The sequence below is a fragment of the Ruditapes philippinarum genome, unplaced genomic scaffold (genome assembly GCF_026571515.1).
Source record: "Ruditapes philippinarum isolate M1 unplaced genomic scaffold, ASM2657151v2 ctg9032_1_1_1_1, whole genome shotgun sequence".
Lineage (NCBI taxonomy): Eukaryota > Metazoa > Mollusca > Bivalvia > Venerida > Veneridae > Ruditapes > Ruditapes philippinarum.
This window is the reverse complement of record NW_026864703.1, coordinates 38,543-53,869: the sequence shown is the minus strand read 5'-3', so window position 1 is coordinate 53,869 and position 15,327 is coordinate 38,543.

Sequence of the window (15,327 nt, the reverse complement as noted above, 5' to 3'; positions counted from 1 at the left end):
GACCAGCATCAAATTGTTCCTGACTCTGTTTTGTCAATTTATGTAGTTGACATCAACGCAAAAAAAGTTAAATTTACAAAATATTTACCAATGTTTCATCATCTTGAAAAAATTGAAATACAATATGGATGTAAAACACGAAGTGATACTAGTAGTACACAGAGTAATAAACAGTTGATTGATGAGGCTAACAATTGTGTTTCTGAGACAATTAAACAATTAAAGTAAACACTTCAACATTAAAATCTCTGTCTCTTGATGATGTCTCTTTCTATGACGAGTATTACCCAGTGTGTAAAACAGTTGTTAGTTACATACCTAGTATGATCAATCTTGTAGCAATACGTATGAGTAGTATGAGTATTTTTTAGTCCTATAACAAGGAGTAGTATACATAGTATAACAATGAGTCATGATGATACTACTACATTTTGTAATTTTCTTGAGGGCACCTGTCATCTTGAACAAATACATCTTTTTTGATGTTAAATGTGAGTGTGAGAACCAGCATGATGTAAATTTATCAAAACATCAACAACTTCAGTCCCTTTGTTTGTTTAAAGCTGTTAGTGTGATAGATGCTGATACTACAAACCTTGAAATATTTACATTTAATGAATTGAAATATAGTAATTATGAGAAAATATTTGATATTAAGTTTAGAAAATTTTTCTAACAAAATTAAAAGAACTTATATTGTATGTAGGTGAGAACAATAAATCTCAATTAATATCAATACCCAAATCATAACAAAAGAAAATTGTCACAGTATTACCATTGTTACACAATCTCAGTAAGCTTTTGAGTTTTATGTGACTTGTAGGTTAACTGAACAAAAATAATACAGTTTACCTTTAGAGATGAAGAGTTTAAAGAACATTCAGCTTTGGGGAATGTCAAAATGAGTTTGACAACATGGCAGAAGTTTGTTTGATTTAGTCCTTCCTCAATATTTTCCTCATACTGTAGATGTGAGTGTTAGTGCACTTGTTATTATTAAAAGGAGATGGTGAGGAGTTTTGATGATGATGAGGTTTTTAACATTGATAAGACAAGCAAATAAAGAGGAGGGAAGGGGGAAATGATGCTAGACAGTAATGTTAAAAGATGGAGATTCAGTTATTTCATGTTAAACAGGATAATGGTTGGTTTGTCTTTTCAACAAAAAAGTGATAAAGTATACAGGTAGTATTTAAACTAAATTATTGCATGTTAAAAGAGATAATTTTTTTGTTCATTTTTGACATAAAAGAAAATGATCTGAATTTTTATCAAAGTGAGATAGAATACATGTAGTTAACATAGTGTTTAAACTAAATTATTGCATGTTAAAAGAGACGATAACTTGGATTTTCATTTTCAACAAAAAAAAAAAAAAAAATGATCTGAATTTTTAACATAGTGAAAGAGAATACATGCAGTTAACATAGTGCTTAATTTAAATTATTTCATGATAAAAGACATAATTATTAAAATAAACATTATCAGCAAAATAAAAATATAATACTTAAGTTACATATTGATATGTTAAATAATGAATGTAATACAATATGATAAATAACAATCATCAAAAACAGTTCAATAAATATCAATTTCTGATCATTGTAGTAATATTGATATTGATGAAAGTAATATTCAAATGTGTATTTCAATAAATAAATGAAAGAAATGCAGTGAAATATAAAGAAAATATAGGTAACTGTTTTGTTAGCTCACCTTGCACAAAGTGCAGGTGAACTTTTAGGATGGCCAACCAAATGGCGTCCGTCGTCTGTCGTCCGTCCACATTGTAAATATTCTAAGGACATCTTCTATGATACCGCAAGGCCAATGTTAATGAAACTTGGCAGGAATACTCTTTGTATGAAGCTCTATCAAGGTTGTTCAAAGAATTCCATTTCATGCAGAACTCTGGTTGCCATGGCAACCGAAAGAAAAATCTTTAAATATCTTCTTTTAAAGAACCGTAAGAGCTAGAGCTTAGATATTTGGCATGAAACATCTTCTAATGAGTGTCTACCAAGTTTGTTCAAATAAAATCCCTAGGGTCAAAATTGGCCAGCCCCAGGGGGTCATTGATTTTCCCTATATGCATATAGTAAAAACTTAAAAAATCTTCTTTTAAAGAACCCAAAGAGCTAGAGCTAAGATATTTGGCATGAAACATCTTCTAGTGAGTGTCTACCAAGTTTGTTCAAATAAAAGCCCTGGGGTCAAAATTGGCCCCGACCCGGGGGATCATTGATTTTCCCTATATGCATATAGTAAAAACTTAAAAAATCTTCTTTCAAAGAACTGTAAAAGCTAGAGCTTAGATATTTGGCATGAAACATCTTCTAGTAAGTGTCTACCAAGTTTGTTCAAGTAAAAGCCCTGTGGTCATAATTGGCCCCGCCCCCGGGGGTCATTGATTTTCCCTATATGCATATAGTAAACACTTAAAAAAATCTTCTTTTAAAGAAACCGTAAGAGCTAGAGCTTAGATATTTTGGCATGAAACATCTTCTAGTGAATGTCTACCAAGTTTTGTTCAAATAAAAGCCATGGGGTCAAAATTGGCCCCGTCCCAGGGGGTCATTGATTTTCCTATATGCATATATTTAAAAAACTTAAAAAATCTTTCTTTTAAAGAACTCAAAGAGCTAGAGCTAAGATATTTTAGCATGAAACATGTTCTAATGGGTGTCTACCAAGTATGTTCAAATAAAAGCCCTGGGTCAAAACTGGCCCTGCCCCCGGGGGTCATTGATTTTCCTTATATGTGTATAGCAAAAAAACTTAAAAATCGTTTTTTGAAAAAAAAAACCCAAATAGCTTGAGTTTAGATATTATGCATGAAACATCTTTAAGTAAATATCTACAAAGTTTGTTCAAATAAAAGCCCGGGGGTCAAAACTGGCCCTGCTCCAGGGGTGTCATTGTTTTTAACTATATGTGTATAGTAAAAACTTAAAAATCTTCTTTTAAAAAACCCAATGTCACAGCTAGAAATTAGATGTTTAGCATGAAACATCTTCTTATGGGTGTCTACCAAGTCCTGTTCAAATAAAAGCCCTTGGGTAAAAATTGGCCCGGGGGGGGGGGGGCTGTATACAGGTGAGCTACCTCAGGGCCATCATGGCCGTCTTGTTTAAAGATCAGGGATAGTTATGAAAAGTATAATTTGAAAAAGTAATAGGTTCTTTGAATTATAAATACATAAATAGATAAATAGATTAGCAAGTAAATAAATTAATGAATAAGTAAATATAATAAGTAATTTGAATGGAAATATCATAAAACAGAAATTTTATGTACAAGGTCAGCAAAAGTTAAAGATAAATATAACATTAAAATACCAGTTATATTATATAATATATGATAGGATAAGGGAATGGTATATGTAAATACCAGTTATATGATATATAGGACAAATGTTTGGTATATAAAAATACCATATATGTATATTATATGTTAAATATGCAAAGGAAATGGTATATATCAATACCAGTTATAAGATGTAAAGGAAAATGGAATGGTATAAATGAATACCAGTTATATGTTATATAAAGCAAAGGAATGTTATATGTAAAATTCCTGTTATACAATATTTAGACAATGGAATTATTTATATCAACACCAGTTATATGATATATAGGACAATGGAATGGTTATATATAAATACCTGTTAGATGATATATAGGACAAGTAAATTGTTTCATTGAGATGAGGACCATTTACATGTTATATTTTAGAGATTCCTTCTTGGATTGTTTTATATTGTAAAGATTGTAAAAATTTACAAATTGTAATTATTGGAAAACCATAAATGTGTACAAGTTAATACTGTTAGTCAGTATTATTCAAACAGTATCGTTAAAGGGTCTCGACTGAGGATAATATTTTCTTATTTTCTTGACATGATAGGACGGGAGTTATGTTGTTGAGGTTTCATACTATTTGAAGAAGATATATTATTTTTCATGTATAAAATTTGTATGCAAAATTTCAGATTATTTGCTCACTTTGTTTTTCCAAAATACTAGTTATCATTTTAGCTCGACTATTCAATGAATAGCTAATGCTACAAAAGTACTTACCGCATTGGCGTCAAACTTAGGTTACTTTTATGTGTGCAAGTTGGTATCTAAAAAACTACTGAATGAAAATTTCAATTGACATTCTTGTTCTTTAACATGACTAACACAAATCCCATACCTCTGACATTTTTTCCTCATATTTATTCCCCTTTTACGACTTAAAAAATCTTGGTTAAGTTTTTACGTATAAGAGTGGATTAGAACTTCACACACATATATGAGAGTAATAGGAAGTCTCTGTCCGAGCACATAGATATTTGACAGAATTATTTCCCTTTTTGAAGTTAGAAAATTCTGCATTATCCATCATTGTCGATAGTCAAGCACAATGTCCTGTCGACAGTGTTTAAATGTTTATAGCTAAAGTCGTCTGATCGATTTTCAATTTTATTCCGAGTATATTTCTGTAGTATCATATTTTTAGCTCGACTTTTTTTTTGAAAAAAAAGGTAGAGGTATTGTTATAGTCGCGGCGGCGTTGCCGTCCGCAAACTTGTACCTGGATCATAACTTTTTTATTTCTTGGTGTATTGTCTTCATACTTGGCCACAACAACCCTTGGGACAAGACCTTTCAGTAGAATACACTAACCTTGACCTTCATTCATAAATGACCTTGACCTTCAAGGTTAAAAGTCCAAATTTTGCTTGTTCATGCTGTTATTGGCTGTAACTTTGTTATTTATGAATGGATTGTCTTCAAACTTGAACATAATAATTTTCAAGGATATCCCTTAAAAATAACCTGACAGACCTTGACCTTCGCTCATAAATGACATTGACTTTGAAGGTCAAATTATTGAAATTTTCATGTTTTTGGCTATTATTGGCTGTAACTTTGTTATTTTTGAATTGATTGTCTTCAAACTTGAACATAATAATCTTCAAGGATAACCCTTAAAAATAACCCCACAGACCTTGACCTTTACTCATAAATGACCTTGACTTTGAAGGTCAAATTATTGAAATTTTCATGTTTTTTGCTATTATTGGCTGTAACTTTGTTATTTTTGAATGGATTGTCTTCAAACTTGAACATTATAATCTTCAAGGATAACCAATAAAAATAACCCGACAGACCTTGACCTTCACTCATAAATGACCTGGACTTTGAAGGTCAAATTATTGAAATTTTCATGTTTTTTGCTATTATTGGCTGTAACTTTGTTATTTTTGAATGGATTGTCTTCAAACTTGAACATAATAATCTTCAAGGATAACCCTTAAAAATAACCCGACAGACCTTGACCTTAACTCGTTAATGACCTTGACTTTGTTTTGGCTGTAACTGGCTGTTAATTTGCTATTATTGAAGGGATCAACTTCATATTATAACAGAACATACTTAAAGACAATACCTTGTTGTTTATCGTGACTTCACCACGTGACTCCACCACGTGACTTCACCACGTGATTCCACAAGGTGACACCACCATGTGACTCCACCACATGACTCCACCACGTGTCTCCACCACATGACTCCACCACGTGACTCCACAACGTGACTCCACCACGTGACTCCACCACGTGTCTCCACCACGTGACTACCACCACGTGACACCACCAGGTGACACCACCATTTGACTCCACCACATGACTCCACCACGTGACTTCACCACGTGACTTCACCACGTGACTTGACTTCACCATGTGTCTCCACCACGTATCACCACCAAGTGTAACCACCACGTGACTCCACCACGTGTATCTATTTATAGAATTTTCTATTGATAGAATTGTGTGTTTCTATTGATAGAATTTTCTATTTACAGAATTGCGTGTCTGTATTTATATATATATAAATTAGTAAATTTATATATAAAAATATAAATTTATATATAAAAATATATAGACAAAACTAATGTGACAAGACAGAATGATTAATTTTATAAAAAGGAAACGTTAATATTTTGTTCAATCATTTCTTTGTTTGCTTTTAGAGAAAGTAAAAAGTGGAGCGTTGCCACCGCCCGGCGGTGGCTCTTGTTTTCTGTATTGAATACCCCGATTAATCTGTTTTGGATTTTATATTTTTATTCTTTTTTGTTTGGCTTTTTGACCTCAGTGGAGCTCCTTTAAGTGAACTCTTTGTTGTTTATGTTAGAATGATTATTTTAAACACTAGGCAAGTATAGATATACCTTGCTGTAGATTTAGATGTACTTGTATATACTCTAACTACATAGACAGTATACAATTTATACACCATAGATGAAAATATGATTTCATGATGCCTTCATACAAATCCTCAATAGAAATGTACAATTGAGGTAAAAATATACATGGCTGTCAGGTGTTAGCGCTTATTGACTCTTCAACTGGCTTTATTGCCTCTCGTTTACACCTCGGGGATATGTACCAGCTCTCAGCTGCCCCTGGGTATATACAAGTTGTCTGGGTCACTTGGAGATATATACCAGTTTCCACCTCCCCTTTGGTAATATATACCAGTTTCTAGCTCCCCTTTGGTAATATACACCAGTTCTTAGCTGCCCGTTGGATATATATATATACCAGTTATCTGCCCCTTGGTTGATATGTACCTGTTTTTGGCTTCCCTCTTAGTGATATATACCAGTTGTCGGCTACACCTCAGGGATATATATTCAAGTTGTTCACAACTCCCCCTCAGAATATATACTTGTTCTCAGCTACACCACAGGGAAATATACCTGCTTTTGGCTGCCCCTTGGGGATATATGTTCATTCTTGAATACACCCAATGGGGGATGTATTCCAGTTCTCGGCATAAGTCAGTTCTCAGTTACCCTGAGGGATATATACAAGTCTCAGCTATACCTGAGGGATATATACAATTCTCAGCTATACCTGAGGGATATATACAAGTCTCAGCTATACCTGAGGGATATATACAAGTCTCAGCTATACCTGAGGGATATATACAAGTCTCAGCTATACCTGAGGGATATATACAAGTCTCAGCTATACCTGAGGGATATATACAAGTCTCAGCTATACCTGAGGGATATATACAAGTCTCAGCTTTACCTGAGGGATATATACAAGTCTCAGCTATACCTGAGGGATATATACCAGCTCTCGGATGCCAATAAGCTCCTTCACACAGACAGCCATATTTTATAAGTTTATATACTATCGGATGTTTATGTTCATAGATAATTTATGTGACAGTTGAATAAGAATTTGTTAATTAAACAAATTTGTCATATTTTAGTACCAAGACATTATAACATTAAAGGTATATATAAGTTATATTTCTGCTGATGTTAACATAATTATGATATGTTAGTTTACATGTATTGTAAAACATATGTTACATGAAATAACTAAAAAGATATATTGTATATACTGTCTTAAAATGCATCCTGGGTAATTTAAGCATACTGGTTATGAATACACTTCATTCGTGATGAATGTAGTTCAGCCAAATCTGTACGTATGGGTTCCGACAATGCTAAAATATATATTTAATGTTTTAAGACGGTAAAGATATAACTACATTTTATTAAAGGTATGTAAATTTTTTATGCTTGCTCATGTAAGATATACCAAGATTAAGATATGTTATATATAAACATATGTTACACATGTCTGTTTGTTACATGAAATTCTGATTGAATGTGTTTGTTACATGAAATTCTGATTGAATGTGTTTGTTACATGAAATTCTGATTGAATGTGTTTGTTACATGAAATTCTGATTGAATGTGTTTGTTACATGAAATTCTGATTGAATGTGTTTGTTACATGAAATTCTGATTGAATGTGTTTCTTACATTAAATTCTGATTAAATGTGTTTGTTACATGAAATTATGATTGAATGTATCTAGCACATATGTAAACATACTATTTCATGTTAATAAATGATTGTTTGTATAGTCACATGCTATTGCAATCCTTTGATGAAAGTAAGATAATATTATATAAGATTGTTTTGTGACATGTAACCATGCCTATATTTTTAAACAGTAATATTTAAATGCATCTGAACTCAAAAAAATTGATTTTAAAGAGCAATAAAATCACAGTTTGGGGTATTATTTCTTAAACGTATGTTATGTATGTCTGTTTGTTACATGAAATTCTGATTAATGTATCTAGTACATATGTAAACATATTATTACATTTTCATAATGTTTATTGTATAATTACATACTATTTCAATCCTTTAATGAAAATAAGATTATATTATTTTATAACAAGTAATGTTATGTGACATGTAACAATACATACATCTAAACAGTTATACCTGTTTGTTTAAAGACCGATTAAGCCTTAAAAATGCAATCACTTTTATTTTTTTTAAAACTTTCATTTTTTGTCCAAAAAGTTTCTTATTGACCATACAGTCGGCATCGTACTTGCGTCCACCTTTATTGAGCGACTTTTTTATTAAGCGGCCGCATAAAATCCCCCCCCCCCCCCGATGAATTTTACTATATAAGTTAATTCCATTAAACGACGATTTTATATCGCGGCCAGCGGCCACTAAATGTCCGCCCAAATGTACAAAATTCAGTGTTAAAGTATCTATTAAACGGCCGTGACAAACAATCGTCCCTACGGACATTCTCACCTCTGTAATTAGCGAGTAGGTTTGAACAAACAAATATTTTTCATGGTCATTGGTCTTAAAGTATCTATTCAACGGCCGTCAATTAGACCGTCACAAATAATTGTCGTTTAAAAACGAAATTAATAACAATTGCAATAGTTTCAAAATCGGAAAGAAAGAAACAGTTTTCCGATAGTAATATTTATTGTGACATATTTTGTCAGAGCAATAACGTATCACAACACCGCATTGGCACAGTTTTGTCATGTGCTCAGAGTGACCTCCCTTCCAGAAAATCATCGAAAATGACGTCGGAACGAGCGAAAAATTGACAGACAACTAATAATACCGGATAAATTGAATGAGGAAATCGTGCATGGAATTGAGTCTGAGTAAATAGCAAATGCCATCGTTTGTAGTAACAATAAAGTCGTGAAACGTAGTGGACTAAACATTTCAGCCTTTCATTGCTGATGGTATAGATCTAGGTGCTCATCTGATGCTTTATAAAATACATGTAGTACCCCATTAAATATGACCCTTCGACAAAAAAAAAAATAATATAAAATATATAATGATAATCTAAGATCTCTCAAACTTTAATGTTTTGAAATCGGGGTAGTGTGAAAACTAATTGCTGAAAAAATCAAGAACTTTAAAACTCATTGCATGAAAAATTATCTAGAGGTCTGGCTGATGATTTGAAAGTATGTTCAGCAGGAGATGTGTATAGATGTGTATGAACATATTAATAATATATGACAATATGCTTTGTTTCAAGGTCAAAATGACCTGTTAATAGTATTATGAGCGTAGATCACATTTGTACACAAATTTCTACTAAAAAAAAACAAACACATATTGATGACTTTTTTAAACAAAAGGCATAAATGTAATTATGAAACTGTAATACATAATGACTATATAATATTGTTCAGTTTTTGTTTTTATAAAAAGATGTTATTATATCTATGACTTGTAATATAATAAAGTCTCGAATTTTCCAGAATTCTATTGAGAGACCACTTTATTAAGAGACCACTTTTTGGCAGTCCCTTGGGTGGTCTCTTAATACAATTTCGACTGTATATATGAGCCGTATTCAATTTCCTTTGCATTTAAGCAACTAGTACAGTTTTGATAAATAAGTATTTTATATGAATGTGAAATAACCATTTTGTTTACATGTTGTAACACAAATCATATTTTCTTTTCAAACCCATCAGGTGATAAGAATATCTCATGTTGGAAATCTATTATTAGAACATTTTAAAACACATATTTGCCCTTTCTACAAAAATGAACAATCTATTCATTTCTGAGGCGTGTCTAATGTGTCTTTAAACTATAAATTTGAATGTAAAGTAAATTCATCTAGTATATATTAGTAAACATATAATTGCATGAAGATTGTTGTTAATTGTTTACTAGATATATATATGTTTATGTTTATTTCATGCTAAGATATGTTATGTCTTTTGAACACATGCATCAACCATGTTTGTTTGTGTCTTGGAATATACATCTTTAGACCTAGGATGACATAATGACAAATCTATATCCATATTTATGCTTAAACAATTCTATATAAGTTCAGTCTGGAATATGTTATGTCATTTGTACATATGCTTATGTATTCAACATGACTGTTTAAAACTTGAAATGTTCATTGAAAACATTATTCAGTATATGTTTTTGTTAGTATCAATACAATCTTTGTCTAAGACAGAACTGGAAACTTTTTGAAACAATGCTATTCACTTAATATGGAACTTTGTATTTTTATTAGAAATAAATGGTTTTGTTGAAGAATTGAAAGTTAATAAATAACCTTAGATTCAAGCCTTGGTTGACTAACATTTTGTATGATAATATACATTTGTAATATATAACTCGTACAATAAATAACAGTATGTATTTTATAAGGTTAAAAGAATTAAATTCAGAATGGATACACCAGATCCATATTTATTTAATTTATCCAACAATTTAAACATATATATCAGTATAGAGAAATGTTAACAAAATGTAGGCAATATATAACATTTAGATCTGGTTATAGAAGGTTTATGAAGCACTATTATTCTGCTGGTTTTGTTATTATTATGTAATACAATGTACTTTAAAAAGTTAAATGTATCTTTTTGATTTGTTCTGATAGCATGTATGTGTGACTTTTCATAATAAAGAATTGTACATAATTGATTTGTATATTATTTGTTTCCCCCTCTCTAACAGACCTAGTTTAAAACTTGTTGGATACATACTTCCCACTTTTTTCTTATAAAATAAAGACTTAACTGTCAGTATAACGTTATTTATAATATATGCAGACTACTAAGAATTAGACCTTGACCTTTCCACTTTATCCATAATAACAAGATTAAGCTGTCAGTAAGGCCCCCACGATTACACGTTTAAACGGATTCGTTTCGATTTTCATTCATAAACGTTTACGATATTGTTTACCGTTTAATCGAAATGACTATATTGTCTTACAAAATTGCTTGATCATTGCCTGTAGTCATGGATTTTATCAATTCTAGTGGTTTATTCCAAAGTAAACAATCGGAAAATGGGTGTTTACAACCCTCCACACAGCATTATGGGGTTACAATGCAAGAAATGTGTGCTGACTCAATCGTGATGAGCCCTGCGCATTCTTTATTTGTACATGTATTAAAAATAGAAAGAAAGACATCATTTTGCGACTCAAATACATGGTGTGTATAGTACCACCGTTTAAACGGTATCGTTTCGGTTCTTAGCAATCGTGTAAACGTTTACAAAAAATTGTAAACGTTGGAGCCCTACAGCGTACATAAATAACGCTATGTACAATATATGCTGAGAGATTGACTCGTGAAACAGAACTGGAATAGATGCAATTTCCGTGTAAAACATATGTATTTAAGACATAGACAAATATCACGTGCAGTAACAATTTCTCAACCAATGGTGTATTTTCATACCATATGTGACGTCATACGATGGGTAACCACTAACATCTTAAATAAACCGCGACTGGTTTACCAAATGCATAAATATAATATATATTCAGGGTCTAGGTGTTTATGTCATCATATGTGACGTCACATATGGCGTCATAAAAAGTGACAGCGTACATAAATAACGCTATGTACAATATATGCTGAGAGATTGACTCGTGAAATAGAACTGGAATAGAAGCAATTTCCGTGTAAAACATATGTATGTAAGACATAGACAAATATCACGTGCAGTAACAATTTCTCAACCAATGGTGTATTTTCATACCATATGTGACGTCATACGATGGGTAACCACTAACATCTTAAATAAACCGCGACTGGTTTACCAAATGCATAAATATAATATATATTCAGGGTCTAGGTGTTTATGCCATCATATGTGACGTCACATATGGCGTCATAAAAAGTATACCATTGGTTACGAAATTGTTACTGCACGTGACATGATCCGAGTGTTCAAAGTACTGTGTGTTAAGTTTATTCTATGATCCGGATGCATTATTAGTAAGCCAGTATAGTTTCATTATATTTTCCTGGTCTTTCTATTCATTTACCCATCATATATGACGTCACATATGACATGGAAACTGTTACTGCACGTGATATATTCCGAGTTTTCTCCTTACTATGTGTAAAGCTTAACTTTACAACACTTGTCAGTATATATGTGGAGATACACATACCGTGACACTTTAAAGAATATGTTATAGCTAACAGATTGGGTTATGGTAGGTCCAGCAAAATGTCGAGTCCTGTATATATCTGTGATATTTTAGTGTCCACTGACATACTTGGCACACTAAAGAACCAGGTGAAAGTTCTGGAATTGGGGCATCTTTCTATATCTGCATCTTGCACTATCTCCAAAAACCTAAAATGACTAATAGTCTTTTGGAGGACTCGCCCATACCCATGGGAAGTCGGTGGCGAGTATAATATATACCTCAAATATACAAACACAATTTTCATAAGAATGCATTCTGAGTTATATAATTTAATATCATTAAGAAAGACACTGAAAAATTAGCACATTATAGTTATTACATATAAAATACAAAACGTTTATAAGCGATAACTTGAATATTGATAATGCAGTTCAAGGGAGAGTAATACTGTACTTAATATCAATCTACATAAAAGGAATAATTTCCCATTAATCATAATTGACACATTTATTTCGGAAATATTTTGAGGAAAGTCATCATGTTAAAGGGAGACTAGTCATATAGTCAAGTATATCTTCCTTACAAGTGTAATTTCCCTTCGATCAGATAGCAAAGTATATATATTTATAATACTGCAAGTTTGTACCGCCATTTATCATCGGATAATCGTGACGTTTATTTGGTTTTATTTGTATATAACATATATATGTATACACGCCTGCTGTCGATTCATGAAGAAATCTTTTTTCTCTAAAAATGATTCTTGCAGTATTATAAATTGGTAATAAAGATTGTTGACAGGTTATATGGCCGTATATAAACGGCTGTTTGCAATATAACCCTCACCGAACGGCTCGGGTTATATCTACAAATAACCGTTCATATATTGCCATATAACATTTCAACGATCTTTATAACTAATAATATAAGACAAAATATGATATATATGGTCTGTTATTTATTTATTTCCCACTATATATTAAATAGGCCACGGAGTTTGTTTTTATAATGGAAAATAAGGAACAAAATAATGAAATAAAACATTAAATAATATGACATTCAATTGGCAAAAACTTTCACGTAAATAACATAATTTAATCATTTCAATCCGAGCTTGGTATTGTCCTTTTTAACATAGAAAATTAAACATTCAAGAAGTAGTCGGAATCTGTACGGAGACAAGTTAACAAATGCTGAATATGCAGCTCTAGACGGTGCTGAAATCTATTAACAAAGACAAAATATACTGCTTTAGAAGGTGATATATGTTAACAAAGACTAAATATGCTGCTTGAGACGGTGGTGGTGGGTGAGATATGTTAACAAAGACTAAATATGCTGCTTTACACGGTGGTGGTGGGTGAGATATGTTAACAAAGACTAAATATGCTGCTTTACACGGTGGTGGTGGGTGAGATATCTTAACAAAGACTAAATATGCTGATTAAGACTTTGCTATGTGGGTGATATATGTTAATAAAGACTTAATTGCAAAATTGCTTTAGATGATGCTTGGTGGGTGATATATGTTAACAAATATTGAATGTGCTGCTTAAGACGGTGCTAAGTGGGCGAGATATGTTAACAAGGACTGATTATACTGCTTTTGACGGTGCTAGGTGGGTGTGAGACTGAAAATATTGCTTTAGACGGTGTATATTGGGTTAGTATCTTAACAAATACTGAATGCACTGCTACGATATATACAAAAAAAAGTATTATATGTGGGTGTGACATGTAAGCAACGATTGAATAAACTGCAACTAAATATACTGCTTTATACGGTGCTAGAGGATTGAAATAATTAAGTTAACATAGACTGAATATACTGATTTAGACGGTGCTAGAGGACTGAAATAGTTAAGTTAACATAGATTGAATTTACTGATTTAGACGGTGCTAGAGGATTGAAATAATTAAGTTAACATAGATTGAATATACTGATTTAGACGGTGCTAGAGGATTGAAATAATTAAGTTAACATAGATTGAATATACTGATTTAGACGGTGCTAGAGGACTGAAATAATTAAGTTAACATAGATTGAATATACTGATTTAGACGGTGCTAGAGGATTGAAATAATTATGTTAACATAGATTGAATATACTGCTTTATACGGTGCTAGGGGATTGAAATAATTAAGTTAACATAGATTGAATATACTGCTTTATACGGTGCTAGAGGATTGAAATAATTATGTTAACATAGATTGAATATACTGCTTTATACGGTGCTAGGGGATTGAAATAATTATGTTAACATAGATTGAATATACTGCTTTATACGGTGCTAGGGGATTGAAATAATTAAGTTAACATAGATTGAATATACTGATTTAGACGGTGCTAGAGGACTGAAATAATCAAGTTAACATAGATTGAATATACTGACTTAGAAGGTGCTAGAGGATTGAAATAATTATGTTAACATAGATTGAATATACTGATTTAGACGGTGCTAGAGGATTGAAATAATAATGTTAACATAGATTGAATATACTGCTTTAGGTGGTGCTAGAGGATTGAAATAATTAAGTTAACACAGATTGAATATACTGCTTTAGAAGGTGCTAGAGGATTGAAATAATAATGTTAACATAGATTGAATATACTGATTTAGACGGTGCTAGAGGATTGCAATAGTTAAGTTTACATAGATTGAATATACTGATTTAGACGGTGCTAGAGGATTGAAATAATCAAGTTAACATAGATTGAATATACTGATTTAGGTGGTGTTATGTGTGCGAGAGCCTTCATTCAAATTTATTCAATTAAAATTAGATGATAAAAAATGATATAAGCCTGCACAGAAGAAACGGCACAATATTGCCTATAATAATAGTTTGCAGAGTCTCTTCCAGATGTTTCTTTGACCTTTTTTACTAAAGAAAGTGTAGGAAAATATTTAGTGTTGTGAAATCTTTCTATAATCTAGTAGTGTTCGTTTACAGTACGCATCAGACTGGTCCCCTGCGCACTTCTTGGATGGGAACCTAAATCGGACAGGGAACCAGATTACTGTACGCATGCG